Below are 16,911 nucleotides of genomic sequence, written 5' to 3' on the forward strand. Positions count from 1 at the left end.
GCTAGTTTTAAATTTCTCTAGATTCAGGATACCCAGGACTAGCGAATGAGCGCCGGAAAAAAATATTCAGCAATCGACGCTCAATCATCACTTAAAAAAAAAATTAAAAGCTCTGCTAAATGGATTATCACATGCTCAAATGTAGGAAAAATACTTCAAAACACAGCTGGGGAAAGATGTTTGTTTTTATTAAAAGTTGCTCAAAAGCATCATCATAATGACAGAGTCTTTAAACATCTACAAACACGAAGGCCTGAAAAATAAGTCTTCATTGATTTTTTGTTTCACCGGCTGTATTTTGTGTATTCTGAAAGCTATCGGAACAGGGGCTTCTTCAGATCTGCCAGATTTTATGAATGACCATTTTCTACTGACTCAGTCTGGGAAAACCCCCTTCGCTGAGACAGTCTCTAGTGTCTACCTTTATGGTCTCTTACTTGCTTTATTACTCCAGGGAACATTCCATTTATCCAGTCTGAGCGCAGAGGGGCTGAACAACAAAAAGCTGTCGTCGAATTTTCTCTCTGTCGGTCCTCGGTGAGACAATGTGAATTTTCAGATCTTAAAGTTCAAAGAGATTTTCTGGTTCGTATCACCAGAGCCAGAGCCACGTTGTGCAGACACGGAATCAGCATCATGAGGACCAAAACTCTACCTTCTGGTTATTTTTGCTTCTGCTCATTGTGGCTCCTTCCACCTCCCCCTCCCACTCCCCCCAGAGAAGTCAGCACTTGTCATCTTTATGCTGAGATATCCACGAGTGGGAGATTAAATGGTCCCAATGGGACTTAGAACGGGTTTTCTTGATAGAGCAGCTGCAAGAGAGTCTGATTTATTCAGGGGTGTTCACAGCGGAAACCCATAAGGAAGGAGACGGGGCTGAGGGAAAGCCGGGTACAGATGTGGTTTTAGGCGCGGTCTCACCGAAGTCTGATTCCAAGGGAACTAACTCTAGAGCAGAAATCGTCACAGCTTGAGAAAGAAGATGGGGCTTTACACCACGGTGACAGTCAGGCGCTGGCTGTGGGTCCTCCCCCAGGGAAGATGCTGAGCCGTCGGGCCTCTCCCGAGGGCGGTAGCTCTGAGCCCTGAGCGCCCGACTGTCCAGCCCCCCGGAGGTGGGAACGCAGGTCTGGCAGAGGGGACCCAGGTGGGGACCCGACACCTTCGACTCGACCCCCACACGTCGCCTCCGTCATCATCTTCCTTGTCGTTTTGTTCCTTCTGCCGTCAGCCGCCCGGTTTCCACGACTCCAAAGCCGTTTTCCCTTCGGAGTAAACGGTCGACCAATCTAGTAACTGGTGCTTTTTAATTCACTCACAAAATGGCTCAGCGTGAGCTCGAAGCATTGAGAAGCTCCAAACAAAAGGCGTAATTACTGAGGTGAAAAATGTCACGGATGATTCATTGTCTGTGGGGTCGCTCACGATACCCCGCCATGGCGTGTTGCATTTGTCCATTAAAAGAACCTTTAAACAGCAGTGCAGAGTTTTTCATTAAGGAACAAAACGTTGTTTTAAAGTTTCATGCTTCAAATGAATTCCTCTCTGGCAGCTTCCTGGGGAAACGCGTGTGCTAATAAATAGTTCTTAGAAAGCACACCAATGGCCAGAGCTCCGAAAGGGTGTGCAATTAGGTGCGATGCTTAGACCCAGGCTTTCAATTCAGCTGTGAGAGGCTAATTTAAGGATGCCTCAGCTGACATCTAAATTAGAACGTCACTCAGGCTTCCAGTCTCCTGGAGACAAGTCGGGGCAACCACTGTTTACAAACTATGGAGCCCTGAAGAATAAGGATTACGAAGCAACAGACACGAAAATGGCGACGACAATGGCTACCCTTTAATGCAAGTTTCTGTGTGATTTAGGTGCCGTCTTAAGAAGCTGAGATATCTCATTTAATAATTAAAGAAATACTGTCAAGTACATGTTGTTATTCTGGTTTTATAGGTGAGCAACTGACGCTCAAACAGTTCCTGTTGAGTGAAAATCGCTGAAGATGTGGTGGACAGTGTCTGCTCTCATGCAGCTAACCGTGGAATGAAGGTAAGTGGCAGCCGTGATGCTCGAGGCAAAGAAGCCTTCCGGAAATGTTAAGCCAACGGGGAAGAAAAAGAAATTCTGGTCTAACCTATGAAAAAAGACAAAAATTTAAAAAGTGTTTTTCAGGCCTTTGTGTTTGTAGATGTTTAAAGACCCTGTCATCGTGATGATGCTTTTGAGCGGGTGCAAAGAGCTCGTAGCCACCCTGGTCCATGTGGCTGGGCAGAGAGACCGAGGGCCAGCCTGGAGAGAGACATCGCTAACACAGGCAGGACCTTGTTGGCCATATAAAGTGATAAAAACCCATAGAAGCAATGGAAAACCATAATTTTTAAAATAACAACATTAAAGGCAAGAGAGCAGTATCTGCCCGACGTGATCAGTTTTTATTTTTTAAAAAGCCTCTGGTTTTAGAATGAATAGCGGCTTGGAAGGCAAAACGAAGATACAAATTACAACCTACTGTAAGTAAAGCAGGCTGAATGCTGACTGCAGCTTAGATTAGAGTGTGGCTGACGAGACAAACACAAATTAAAGTGTTTTGTCAAAACGTCAATAGGGATTGGTAATGGATTGGAAGGGGGCGGGGCTTAACGCGAAGGAGATGCTCAAGTTTGTTTCTGGTTTCTGACGTACACGACTGCAAGCATAGTCAGGTCATTTGCTGAGAAAAGCAACATGGATGAGGACCGAGTCCGTTGGGCAGAGCGTGGGTCCCAGACGTGCAGACTGTGAGATGCTTTTGAAAAGGAAAGAAAAAAGAGGACAAGCAGGCAGTAGAATAACGAATCTAAAATAGAAGTCTGAGCTAGAGATGCTCACTGAAGCCATGAGTGTGGATGCCGTGTATCCAAAATTATATAAAGTGAAAAACAACAGGTGTTGGCAAGGATGTGGAGAAAAAGGAACCCTCACACACTGTCGGTGGGATTGGAAATTGGTACAGCCGCTATGGAAAACAATATGGAGGCTTCTCAAAAAATTAAACATGGATATACCTTTTGACCCAGCAATTGCACTTCTGGGTATTTATCCAAAGAAAACCAAAACAATAATTTGTAAAGATCCATGCACTCCAATATTCATGGCAGCACAATTTACAATAGCCAAGATATGGAAGCAACCTCAATGCCCATCAACAGATGAGTGGATAAAGAAATTATGGTTCATATAGACAATGGAATATTACTCAGCCATTAAAAATAAATGAAATCCTACCATTTGCAACGACATGGATGGACCTAGAGGTTCTTATGCTGAGTGAAATAAGTTGGACAGAGAAAGATAAATACCACATAGTTTCATTTATATGCAGCATCTGAGGAACAAAAAGGACAAACTAATCCAAAACAGACTCACAAATACAGTGGACAATTTGGTGACGGACAGAGGGGAGGGGAGTTGGGAGGCTGGGAGAATGGGGTGAAGGGTTAAAGAAGTACAAATTAGCAGTTGATAGCTGGGCACAGGGATGGGGAGCATGGCAGAGGGAATGCAGTCAGCATCAATATGTTGGCTAGGTGGAGGGCCGGGGAGGGAGGGAGTAATTGGGGGGATCATTTTATGAACATTATAGATGTCTAACCAAGGTACTGTATACTTGAAACTAATTTAAAGAAATCCATTTAAGTTAATTAATTAAGTAAGTACAATTATATAAAATGAGAGAAAAAGACGCGGAAACTAGACACAGAAACTGATTATTCCAACGTTAACTAGTTGCTAGATAAACCTCCGTGGCTAACACTTGTGGGACAGAGGGTTCATTGTGTGAGTGGACTCAGTGACGTTCCAAATTTGCAGCTGGGGCAGGATCGGCATCTGGTGAAGCTGTCGGAGACAGCTTCCTTCCCTTTAACTCCTTGCCTGGAAAAAGGGAGCTCAGACTGAGGGAGTCGAAGAACTAGTTTCATTCTAAAAGCGAAGCGAAGACTCGTAACAGAAAACAAAATCATTTCCTTCTTTTCGTTCTCTTCAAACTTCCTTTTTCCACGCTCTTGCTGCAACACACATTTCTCTCCAAGCGTCATTGCCAGCCCATCCGCCACCCACGAGCCACTCCGTGTCCAGTGATGATCAACCTCTAACCCATCATTTCCCCAAACTCCCAAACACCACTGAAGCATTTAACTGAAAACGCTAAATAAAGTATGGCTCCAAGGTTACCTCTTAGAGACAAAGAACACAAGAGTGAACTTAACTAAATTCTCCTTGACGGAGAGCAGGCAAGCATCTAAACAAACATGTCATCTGAAATACGCAGCAGCCCGAGGCTTCAAAGGAGAAGAGATCCAGCAAAGCAAAACAAAACCAGAGCACCTTCAGCTCAATTTAGCGACTGGGATTAATCTGTCACCAGAAAGTTTTTCCAGGTATAAGCTACAGCTGTCCTTGAGCAACCTTGCCCGCGTCTTAGTCTATCAACAGAGACAGACCAGCTTCCTTTCTCACTTGTTCGCGTTTCTCATTGCAAATAAATAGAGTGGCGGAGTTGCAATTCACTGAGAATAATACTCAGCAGATTAAATCTATTGCACATTTGCTTTCTTCCAGATAAACCCAAGAATATGGTGCTTTTTTTATTATTTTATTTTTTTAAATAAACATGACTCAAACCTGAAACTGTTTTCTAGACAGAGGCCAAAGCTTAAAAATAGAAATCCTAGGTCCGTGGAGGAAAAAATGGAGCCTCGCCCAGTTGGCCAGTTCGGCCGCATTCCGCCGTGTGGTGGGGATTCTAGGGCTAGTGTCCATTTGTCCCTGTGGATTACTCTTCGGCCTTTTTCTTTAGCCCTACTCTGTCCTTCAGGAGGCTGATTGGTGTGGAAATCATCAACGAGCTTCTTTGCCTTAGAGTGAGAGTGACAGTCAGCTCATGGGAAGAGCCTAGCAGAGCAGAAACAGAGAGGGCAGTAGGTCGGGGTATCTGTTCCATTTTCCTTCCTTGGGATCCAGGGGGCGGGATGATGCAGACCCTGGAACAGATCGGCACGCCCCCCAAGGCCCACTCCGTCCCCGGGCTGGGAATCTGCTTCCTCTTTTTGCCCCATCAAGCCTACATAATGATAATATAGCCCCTGTGTTACCACCCTCAAAGTACCCTACTTTCCCTATGATTCCCCAAGCTATGCCCACGTCTCTGTATCGAACCCGGTTATATAACTGCGTGAGTTCTCTGTGGGTTCCTGACCCACATGGGGTAACACATACCGCAGCCAAATCACTCAGGTACCCAGAGCAGGGATTTAAAATGAGACGCTACAGAGACAAAGTAACACTCATCAGAAGGATGCCGATGGACAGCAGCTCATCCCAGTTAGAGTCACTGTAAAAGGTACCTTTGCCATGCACAATGACCTTCCTCCGAGGGCCCTGGCCCCCAGTTCACTGGGGTGTGTTGCGGGCAGCTATGTGTACACGGTAACCTCCCCGAGTCATCTACTTCCACGCGAAATCTGTGACCAAGGGTATGTGACTGAAGGTAGTCACATGATCCAATAAGGGTCAGTCGGGTCCTTTTCCTGGAGACTTGGAATGTACACGTGAACCCCATCACTGAGCTGTGGGATTGATCACGAGATAAATGAAAGAAAGAAGCGAAAGAACAGAGGGCAGAGGTCAAAACACAAGGGAGTGGTTCCAGACTGCACCCCATCTCTCCCTTGAATGGAGTTATCCCTGGACCTTTGAAACAAAACCTTCCACCTTTATTTGTTAGCTGAAGTTGGTCTCCGTTACCTGAAACTGAAAGACTCCTAAATGATCCATTAAACAACAAACGATGTTTTTTTCTCCAGCAGTGATGGCGTAGGTCGCTACGGCTCTGTTCCAAATTTTCCACAGTGACAGGAACGGTCCATAAAAGCTGCACTGTTCTGGGCGGCAGCCACTAGCCACGTGGGTATGGAACACCTAAAGTGTAAGCAGTGAGATTAAGGAAATAATAATTTACATTTAAATTCAATTTAAATAGCCTTATGTGGCTAGCAGCCGTCATATTACACAGTTCATCTCTAGACTATTGGCTCCTTCCCGTTACCATGCTTTCGTTTCTTCTCTCTCAGCTGGGTTTGAGCCTTCTGGGTATCTACTGAAGATACTCAGGTGGCACAGCATTGTAAACAATCATTAATAATTAAGTGTTTACTCTTATCCTTTTGGTTTTTAACATTTTGCCAGATATCCGGAAGTGAAAAACTAGGAGCTTCGAAACTTGGCCCACTGTGATCACATTGCTGTATAGTTGTCCAACCCAACGCTTGTTACTCTAATGCTCACTATTTAGCCCTATCATACTAAACCTATTGAAGTTTTATAGTTTGTTTTGTACCTTCATGCCTTCGAATAAGTGGTACCCTCATTATATGTTTATTATTTACTTATTCTTTCTTTTGTCCATCCATCCATCCATCCATCCATCCATCCATCCATCCATCCAACCAACCATTCGTTCATCCATTTATCCATCTATCTGTCCATCTATTAATGCAACCATCCAATAAATTTATCAAACAGGACAGATTCACTATTAGAAAGACATATACAAACTGCATATCTACGTGTGGAATGAGTTTTTTTATTGCTGTTGTAGAGTCGATTTTATTAGAGTTTGGTTTGGGTGCAGCCTACGTTGAATTCTCAGGAGTGCCTTCTGAAAATGCATTGCGGCAGACTGGCTGGAACTGCAAATAACACTTTACCTTACTCAATGATCTTTAATTAATTCAAAAAAAATACTAGAAAGAGTATCTCTTAAGTAGTAAATATTCAAAAAATGTTAGGCTTCTCGATAACATTTGCTCAAATATTTCCAACACTGCTCTCCCGATCCTGTCAACAAAACCTGGTCTTCCTTACAATCTTCATCCCAGTAAACGGCAGCTCCATCTGGTGCACACTGAGTCTTTTGTGGGGAACAGACTCTCAGATGGAAATTATGGTGTGAGAAGTTGAATCGAAATGCTCTCAAAAGCAGGGATTGTGGGGAAAAGGAAGAAAATATCGGGCAAAGGCAGAGGTTGGGCTCTGATGCGCTCTTGGCAAAAGTCTCCGCTGATCTCACAGGGAACTCTGAGGCTGGAATGGATCGACTCAGTTATCCTCAGAGGCACTGAGCATTCTAGGTTTTTCTCTCCCAACTTCGGCCAGCCATTGGATGCGAGGCACTCTGCTGGCAGCGGGGCGAGGTGTGACCTTGAGCTCGGGAATTCTCTTTGGCTGAAGTCGGTTCCCAGAGAGGCCTGGGAGTTGGGGGCCACCTGCTGGCAACCAGCGGGGCATTGGGGGCGTAAATGAATGGGACCCGAAGAGGGAGCTTTGCAGTGTACCAGAGCATCCAGTACCCCGCATTTTCAGTTCTTCGGGCTGAAAACCTTGGAGTTATCTTTCATCTCTCTCTTATTTCCGTCCTAGTTCTACCTTCAAAACGCATCCAGAATCTGTCACTTTTGACCACCGCCCCCATTGCCATTTTTCCCTGCCGCCATTCCCTCTAATCTGGATTATTTAAGTAGCATTCTTATTAACTGTTCTATTTTTGCCTTTGCCCTATTTCTAGTTTATACTCAATACGACAGATAGAGCCTTTTAAAAACGTCAGGTCATGTCATTTCTCTGCTCCAGACTCCAGGGGTCCTCGTCTCACTTAGAGTAGCAGAGTCCCTAGGGCGTTCTGCAGGAGTCATGACCAGTCTGTCCTCGCCCTTTCTGACGGCATTTCTCACCACCCATTGCCTTGATCGCTCCGCTTCAGATTTTTTTCTGCATCGAATGCTCCAGGCCCCCTCCTGACTCGGGACTTTGGATTTTACTCTTTGCTCAACCTGGACAGCATATTCCGCAGCTTCCCACGTGACTGTCCCTTCATTCTTTCCGGTCTCTGCTCTGATGTCACCTCCACGGCAAAGCTTTCTCAAAGCCCCTCATGTAAGGCAGGGATCCCCGGGCCCCTGCCATGTCTTACCTAACAGACTTTACTTTGCTCCGAGTTATTTTCATCATCTCTTACGTTATTTGTCTGTTCGTTTTGTTTTCCTGTCTGTCTCACCGTTAGAAGGTAAGTGCCACAAAGCAGGGCCCTGTCGCGGTCGCCGTTCTGGTATTCTGGTGTCCGGCACAGTGTGGCATCCTGCAGGTGCTCAATAACTGCTGGTTGACTGAAGTTTTACATTTTGGCCACATTCGCTCAGACGAAGAGCCCCCTTCCCTGCCCCGTGACCCCAAAGAGAGCCAAGGCAAATGTGGAATGCGATGGGCTCATTGGTTGTAGTAGGCAGGATTCTAGAGACCCCCTCCCCCCACCAAGATTACCATCCCCGCCACTCAACCCAAACGGATCTAGTTTCTTCCGCGAAGGGGCTTTGCGGATGGAATTAGGGCGGACCTTAAAGAGATGAGCCTGGGTTTTCCAGGTGGGCCCAGTGTAATCACCTGAGTCTTTACAAGCAGCGAACCAACTCCAGCTGCCACGTGCTGAGAGAGTTGAGTGGCAGAGCCGAGGCAGAAGGGGAAGCCGGAGATTCACAGTGTGAGGAGGATTCGGCCCATCCCTGCTGGATGTGAAAATGCAGAAAGAATCTGCAAGCCAAGGAAGGCAGGCAGCCTCCGGAGGCTGAGAATAACTCAGCAGCGACAGGAGAACCTCAGTCCCAGGACGCGAACAGCCGATTTCTGCCAACGTCCTGCATGAGCCTGGAAGTGGATTTTTCCCTTGGAACCTTCCAAAATACCACAGTCTTGCAGACATCTTTATTTCGGCCTTGTGACCCTCTGAGCAAAGTATCCAGTCAAGTCTGCTGGACTTCGGACCCACAGACCGGTGAGATAATAAGTGGGTGTTGTTTTGAACGATGAAATTTATGGAAATTTGTTATAGCAGCATAGAAAGTTAATATATTTTTAAAAATTATTTTCAAATAAATACCTCGATAAGCTGCATGTAAAGAAAAGGGGCAACAAGATCATAATATTCTAAGCCCAGTAGCTTCCAACCTCTCTATATGCTACTTTTTATTCAATAACCAGAGACTAGTAATTGGAATCATTGAAGAGCACGGTGTTTTATTAATGTAATGATGATTCTGTACTGCTAACCAAACGAGTATACATTTTGCTCGTCAGAGGCTAAGAGGGGGGTTCATTTCATTCAGCAACCATCTTAGGAAGGTTCCTTGTACTCATTAGCTCGTCTGAGTGTGGGCAGTTAACGCAAGAGAACAAGCTAATAAGGTGAAGAGTAGCCACGATATCGATTACAAATACCAGCGTTTCTGATTTGGGAAAAAAAAAAAAACTCTGACAAACTAGTCTGTTAAATCTTGACTGCCCTGGCAGTTGGGAACTTGCACGATTATTTGCATTGCGTGTAGCAAATCACTTACCCACCGATCTCCCCTTTATCCTTCTCCTTCAACCTCCAGAAATTGCTCTAAAGATAGGATTGTAGCTGCAAAGGCTTTTGCAAAAGTTAAAGCGTTAAAATAGTGTTGAGTAATGTATATAATTATTAATAACCTTGTTCCATTGAGTTTCTACTCCCTTTTGTTTAGCCGTCCCTGAAATTCGATCATCTCCAGGGCAATTCTCCCCACTCTCAAAGACTTCCTTTGGTAAATCCTTCCCTTTGTGACCATCCTCCAACTCTGGCAGTTTCCTCTTTCACCCCCCTTCCCATCGTTTCTTCTCCGCCTCTCTATTCCTTTTCTCCAGAACCCCCTCGCAAGGCACGATTGCATTAGAATTGTCCTGCCTGAAATGCAGAGAAGTACAACTCACCGGGGAAGGAGGCTGGCGGTATCCGGGACAGCCTCGATGCATTTGCTTTTGGAACCACCTCTAAGACTCTAGCCCAACACCAGTGATAAAAACACAAAGTAGTTAGCACAAGGCTATTCGTGGACACATTATTTTCAATGAATGGAAGTAGTCTAACTATCCATTAGTAGAGGACTTGTTAAATAACTGTGGTATTCTACAGAATGGAGAAATACACATTTGTAAGACAGAATGAGAAAGATCTCTATGTTAGGCTACCTTTGGGTAACCAAATGGTTCATGAGAAAAGAGTCTCTTTATAGAGTGTTTTGGCTCAGGAATGAATCAGGAATGACGGAATTCGAATACCATCATTTTACAACACCTAATGAATGAATGGATTTAGACAAGAATTATCAAATGCCCACCAGGTCGTCTGTGCTTCTGCTTCTGAATTAATCTCGCATTCTCCACCCTCAAACTGAATTTGAATCTAATAAAGCCTCCAGATCTAAATATCAATTTTCAGGAAATCCTGGAGGTGGGTGGACTTGTGAAACACCAGTAGAATGATAACTATCAGTTAAATTCAATATAATAGGATAATGACTATTATATTCAATAATTTCAGTGGAAATCGGTGGTATGGGCTCGGTGGATCTCAGCATCAATGAGGTGGAATGAGGCGGTGGGAAGCCGGGCTAGCTGGCACTCTGCTTCTCTCCTCTACCCTGAGGTCAGCGGGGCTTAGTGGGAGGCTGGTTCTACAGTTCCACGTGGAGGCGGTTAAGCAGGTGGGAAGGTATCAGCCAGGTAGAAGGGGAAGCTGAAGTCCCGCCTCACCCAAACGCAGTTTCAGCGTGTCAAAGCTCCGCTTTTGCTAGGGTGCTGTCGGCAAGGGGGACTACCTGCTAAAAATGGAATCATGGGTAGGATCCAGAGTCTCACACCAAAAACTGTAAAGGTGCAATCGAAAGTCACTGATAGCAAGAAAATAGGATGAATGAGAAAATCAACTGGCACCAATGCTGACGAATCAAATGTTGGAATATTTTTAATAACGAATGAATGGAAATAGGTCAAATATCCAGTGAAAGGAATCTCCAGGCTATAATGGTCTTACTAGAGGATTCTACCAAACATTTAAAGAAGTATTAACAATCGCTTTCAGAAAATAGAAGAGGAGAGAACATTTCCCAGCTCATTTTATGAGACTAGCATTGCCCTGACACTAAACGCAAAACAGTCAAATGAAACATCCTCCACAGAATACTGGCAGAAACGTCCTCAACAGAATTAACAACGTATCAGACAAGTTACACATCACGACAAAGTGGGGTTTATTCCAAATATGCGAATCATGCAGACTGGAGTTTTAGAATTATGAATTACATTTCATTAATAGTTAGAGTTATTAAATTACCTACATCTTATTGAGAGAGACATCTAGTTTGTGGTTTTTGATGAACTGGTCCATTTCATCTAAATTGTAAAATCTCCATATCGTATTATCACATTCCCTTTCTTCTTTTCGATGGTTACAGAATCTGTAGTGATATCGCCTATTTCATTCTTGATATTGCTAATTTTTGTCTTTTCACTTTTTATCTTTGTCAGTTTTGCTAGAGAATTATCACTTTTTTCCCCTGAAGAAATGGCTTTTTGTTCCATTGACTTAATTTTTCTGTTTTTAGTTTCATTAATATCTACTCCTTATTATTTCTTTCCTTCCAGTTGCTCTGGATTTAATTTTGTCTTATTTTTTTAGTTTCTTGAGTTCAAGACTCTGATCATTAACTTGAGACTCTTCTACTTTACTACTGTAAACATTTAGTGCTCTCATTTCCCCTCTCAGCGCTGCTTGAGTTGCATCTTTTATATTTTGATATATTGTATTTTTATTTTCATTTATGTATCTTTTCTGGGAATCGTTAACATGAATGTATATCAAACACATCCTTTCGGTGCAGGTGAATTTACTTCAAATATAGCTAGAAACTTTGGTAAACAATGAAATGATGTAAGTTAACTACAGGCCAATGGAAATAAACTCCAGACTCACAAGAAAGTAAGATATTTCTTGTATTCAGTATATCGAGTAAATGTAGTTTTTAATTAAATTCTTAACACACTATACCCGTTGCCCAAGTCTATTGCCTATCCTGTGAGGAGACCGACATATTTTGATCACATAAAAATTCTGAAATAATATTATAAAATAGGAAATAAAATAGAAAAATTAAAAGTTATTGATCAACTGGAGTTATAGGTAAACCCTATGCTATATCCGTTCTTGTTTACGACATCTGCTCTCTAACCAATAAATTTAACACTGTTTTTTGTTTATCACTAACTTTATCAGAAAAAACCACTTAAACCAATTGAATGGTGTTAGTATATCTTAAATATCCTAGTTTGATCTCAGTTTCTTTTCATTTGATGGTTTGTACTTAGGTGAATAATTTCTAAATATTGCAGAGAGTGAAATAGAGAGTATTTTTAAAAGAAGTAGAGGGTTAATTTTTCATAAAAATAGAACCATTTTATAAAAAAGTTATTTTTCTTTCAGGTAACATCTTAATTATTATGGTATTTGAGGTTTTCTATTTTGTTAAAAACAAAAATTTTGATGGATAGAGTTAGTTAATACAAAGAATTAGATACGACACCTTCCAAAAGTTGAATTTAGCAGTTTATAATTTTGGCTTTTAATTTATTATATTGCAGACAGTAAAAAAGAAAAAAAAAAACACTCTAAAAGTAACAATCCAATTTCTTCACTTAATATGGTGTTAATATGTAAATGGAAGTAAATTTAATACAAAAAGTTCTGAAAGATACTTCGATATGTGAGAAACAAGTCTCTTCAATAACTTCAGTAAATATTAAAACATTTGCAGATTTGAAGGCATTGTGTTGTAGCTTAGTTTAATTTTGCTTCAGAAGACCATTAAATGTAATATAAAAAGCTAATACTTATGAGTTGTCTTTCTAAATAAGCCATAAATAATGAGCAAAGTCTACATTGAAAGTCTAAGCTTTAAGTGGTATGTGGCCATATTTAAATAAAAGCAAGAGAAATCTTCGTTTCCTTTGATTTGTTCTGTTGATCTCTTATGTCCCCTGAATGTAAGAGATTTCTTAGTTATTACAAGCCTTAAATTCAAATGTGTAGGGTATTTTTATCACACTTATTGCTGTGAGCTTGTAAAATAAAGCAAATTTATGCATTAGCCTTCGAAAATAAAAAGCGACATTCAAATGTTCTGTACAATTTTAACTCGAGTATATTTTAAAGAAATTCATGTTCGTAGAAGCCATGTGCAGGCCAGGAAGGAGAATGCTGAAGTAATTACAGTACAGCTAGAGTGCCCAGAGGCATGGAATACTAGAGAAAGAAGATGCTAGAAATGGAGAATTGGAATTGAATAGACGAGCCTTTCAGAATTCTCCTAGGAGAAGGTAAACTCAGACTATAGTTATTTCCCGATTATTTAGAGACGAACAATCAATTTTAAATGGCGTGGGCCAGGCCTAGGGCGTGGAGGGCTGCTGGTAAATTGCTATGCGTGAAACCACACTCATCGTCTTTTTATATGGCAAAATCAGATTAATATTGAAATCAGAGAAGCTCAGAAGATGAAAAGAGGACCTGAACCCCCACAAAGCAAACAGACGAACAAACAAACAAAGGAGTCTCTAGTCTTGAAGAGAAGAGGAATGAGATGGAACGTAAAGGCACATGTTAAGTTAAAGACGGATGTGATTGGCAGAGACAGAATCAGGCTATATTCTGACTAAACGTATATATAAGCCGCTGGTACATTTTATAACCATTACGAAGATGTACGTGCTTTCTTTATAAGGCTTCACCTGTATAAGTTAAGCACTTATATCAATAAAGTTTAGGCTAGATAATTGTTTTATCCTATACGAGATACATGTGTTTATTCATTAATTAAATATATATATTAAGCTTGTACTACTCTGTGCCTGACGCTGTGCTATGCAGTGTGGATATGGCAATGAAGACAAAGATTGATGGCCTTTTGTAGCTGGTAGGGAGAGAAAGATAATAAATAGAAGTAGAGTATATACTGTATTAGAAAACGGTACCCGCTGAGGAGAAAAATAAATCAGAAAAGGTGGATTGGGAATTTCGTGCTGAGTCGGGGCACCAATTTAAACAGAGTGACCAGGACTGGGCTCAGTGAGAAAGTGGCCTTTGAGTAAAGAGCCAAAGAGTGAGGGGGCGGGGCCGTGCACGTGTCTGTGCCTGGGCCTGACCCGGGCGGTACCTGGAAGGTGCCAGAACCACAGGAGCCAGTACTGCGACTGGTGCAGAGTGAGGTCAGGTGGCGGGGAGGGGGGGACGATGGGTTGTGGGACATGGGGTCGTTTACAACGCCCAGGCCTCCCGGGCTTGGCTTTTTCTGAATGACATAGGAAGCCATTGGAAGGTTTCCAGCGTGGGGCTGACACGCTGAGACTTAAGTGGTGACTGTGGCTGCCATGCCGTGCCAAGGACAGACCTTGGGTGGTGGACGCAGGCAGCAGTGGAAGCGAGGACACCAGTCCTGCCATTTCCAAGAAACTCATTTAACCTCCCCGTACCCCAGTGTCCTCATCCGAATCAGGCTTCATAGTGCCCACTTCATGGGACTGGCGGGAGAATGGAAGGGAATATTGTATGTGAAATCCACAGAACCATGCTTGGCACGTGTGAGGATCGCTAGCATTATCGTCATAACATGGAGAAGAAAGGATGGCGGTGTGGACGGTGTGGTCTAGACGGAAAGCGCGTCGTGAGATCCCGGGCGTATGCTTGAAGTTAAGGCCGGCGGGGTTTCCTGATCCATCAAATGCGAGGGGGCAGGGGGAGGGAGGACCTCGAAGCTGGTTTCAGTGATGGGGAGCACAGCGTGCCGCCTCGCCAGCGGGGAGGGCGGTGTGGAGCAGGTTCGGGAGGCAGGGGGCCGTGTCAGGAGCTCAGTCCGACTCGGCTTTTGAGATACCCTTTGCTCGTCCGAGTGGAGAGCTTGAGCGGGCAGCTGGACGCAGATGTCGGCCTGTGCAGAAGCCACCGCCGTTTGATGGAGAGACATGCCGATCACGATTCCTGTCGTTTTTCATACTTAGCATTCGTTTTATGTACATTTTCCGCCGGTATGTTCTGATAGCCAGTGTTTCTATACTGCAATATTGTTTGTTGTTAAAAAAACTCACACGTAGCCCAAAATGACTTCTCCATACAGCATGAGACTTGCCGCCTCTGAACCAACTACACGGAACAAGGAGGAGGGCTGGTGGCACTTGCAGCTGCCACCTGAATCCCAGTCGCTTTAGGAACTTTGCATGTTGTTAATGTAACTGCAGCATTTCCCATGATCTGTAGGATGCAATTATGAGTGCGTATCGCTGGTCTCACCAGCCTGATGCTTGAACTCACTTTCCATTACTAGAATTCTATTTCTAAAGCCATCAGAATGGGAGTTAATGGCGGCTTACACACATTTCCTTCTGTGGGCCCAAATTTGAGAATCATTAACGTTTGTCGAGCGGTGAATGAGGAAGGTGTCTTGTCCCTGTCAGATTCTCTGTCCTTTCTCCACCCATAGCCAGTAGAAGGAGAAATAGAAGTAGTAAAAATAATAATAATACAGTAACAGTTAAAATATATCAGGAGTCTCATACTTCCCACAGGCTGTGCTATGCGTTTTTCTTAGTGATTAAGAAAACTGGGACCAGTAGAGCTTAGAGTCCTGCCTGTAGTCACACTTCTGGAGAATAGCGGAGCTGAGTTCAAAGCCCAGCCTTGGACTCTCAAGTCCGCCCTCCTGGCCCCACGTGGCACCTCCCCAAGCTCCGCCTCCCCCTGCACTTCCTACCCCGGGCACCAGCGTTTCATTCTCTCTCTCATCCCTACTTTTCCCTATTGCCGTTTTCAGAAGGGACAGAAAGTATACAGGAAAGCTGATAAAACTTAAAGTTTTCTCCCTTTCGGGGATGCCTTTAGATGGTACGACAAGGAGCAGGCATCAGCTAAGGAAAGTGTGCAGAGGGAGGTGGCAGATAAAACTAATAGCAGACTGAGGGTTACGTGTTATCTGTGGATTTTTTATTTCCTGGTCGCTCTATTCAATAGACTATTTTTTTTTCCTGGTGGCTAGAAGTACGGGGATTTCATAAAGCTCTCTAATTCCTTCTTAAAAATCAACTGATTTGTTTCATGGGCTTCACAACCTATTAGCTCTCATAGAATCCAGCCCCCTCCATGAGGACCGGAGACCTGGGGACAATGCTCACACGAGCCTAATCCACTTGGAGAAGAGACTGACAACTTCTTTCCTTGTGGATTAAGTTAGCGGTGTATATTTTCATCTGGAAATAAGTCCTATCACTGATGTATGGAGGCAGGGCTTCGGGAGGTTTTACGTATCTTCAGGAGAGGGAATCTGCTTTCCATCAGGGTCACTTGAAATTATTTGCTGAATGATTTAGCTTAGCTCCTTTCAAAAAGAGAAAAACAAGAGATTTGTAATTTCTTTGGCTGCCCGAGCTGATAACACTCACCGCACCAGAGAGCATCATCCATTTTGTTCACCCACAGTGAAGAACAATTCTCTTGCCTGGAATGTCAGGGTGACCACTGGGATTTGAATTGAATTAACATTAAAAACAAACAAATTCTGGTTTTCAGAGTTAACTATTTCTTAGACATAGATGTGAGTGACGGATGCTGTTAATTAGAGTATATGCGTTATTCCGTGTCGATGGATAGATACTACTTTGGGTTATAAAAATCGAAGAATTCTTTTGGTTACATTTTTCTTTTTGTGAAATGCTTTGTTACTGCATAACATTTAGAAACGATAGACAGGTGCAAAGATACCAATATCACCTTGAAAAAGACAGCTGCTTTTTTTTTTCTTGGTTATCAATACGCAATCTGCCATCCCATTTTGTAGGACTTCTCCCTTCGAGGACTTCTATGGGAGAAAAGCCACACTCCCTTACTCAGCAGCATGACGTGTATGTCTCCCCCTGACAGGTCCTAAGCTATGGGCTTGCGAGTTAGGCTCATGCAGCTGGTGGATCCCCCTTGGGATGCTGAAT

Source organism: Pteropus alecto, unplaced genomic scaffold (assembly GCF_000325575.1).
Source record: "Pteropus alecto unplaced genomic scaffold, ASM32557v1 scaffold45, whole genome shotgun sequence".
In the NCBI taxonomy this organism is placed as follows: Eukaryota; Metazoa; Chordata; class Mammalia; order Chiroptera; family Pteropodidae; genus Pteropus; species Pteropus alecto.